The following is a 758-nucleotide window of genomic DNA, read 5'->3' as shown; positions in this document are numbered from 1 at the left end:
GGGGTCGCGGCTCCCCGATTGGCTGCAGCTTACCAGGGGCGGGGCTTGGAACCTGAATGCGGAAGGAGGGTGGGGCGGGGCTAGGGGCGGGGTCGATGATGGGAACGCCTCCCCCCGGCTCCGCCGCCTAGTTCTCAGGTTTTCTCTGGGTTTTTCTGAGGGCTCACACCTCAGACTCGGTGTTTCTTTGTAAGGAGCTGATTTGTGTTTATCCGCTTTGGGGATGAAGCAAATTCCTCTGCAGTGAGATGAACCCAGGGACTGTGAACCGGAACTAACTCACTGTGGGTCCTCGGATTCCCCCAAGGAGCACAGCTTTCCAGTCTTCCCCTGGGCTGAGCCTTTATCCCGACAAGAGGCAGGGGTGGCGCAGTGGGGAGTGAATAGGTGGGAGAACTGACAGGCACGCCCAGGTTGAAAACTGAGATTAGGCCTGGAGGAACCAATCAGGCCTTTGTCACAGATTGCTGCCCTCCGGCTTGAGATCCATCTATTGCCAAGACTGGGTCGTGGTTAGCCGTTTTGATAACTTTATTGCTCAAACGGAGAGGCACAGAAAGTGTTTGGCTGGGCCTACCTTTCAGACCAAACACACCAGAGATTTAAAACAACAGATAAAAGGATACAGTAGCAAAACATCCTAGGAAAGCAATGAGGCACACTGGTTAAATTCTAGTTTAGGACTGAGTTTAGCTCCTGCCTCTAATTATCTAGTAGTCCTGAATAAGTTATCTAACCTCTCTGATCTTCAGTTTTCT

Source organism: Myotis brandtii, unplaced genomic scaffold (assembly GCF_000412655.1).
Source record: "Myotis brandtii unplaced genomic scaffold, ASM41265v1 scaffold810, whole genome shotgun sequence".
In the NCBI taxonomy this organism is placed as follows: domain Eukaryota; kingdom Metazoa; phylum Chordata; class Mammalia; order Chiroptera; family Vespertilionidae; genus Myotis; species Myotis brandtii.
The sequence above is the reverse complement of the archived record's forward strand: the minus strand, read 5'-3'. Positions refer to the sequence as shown.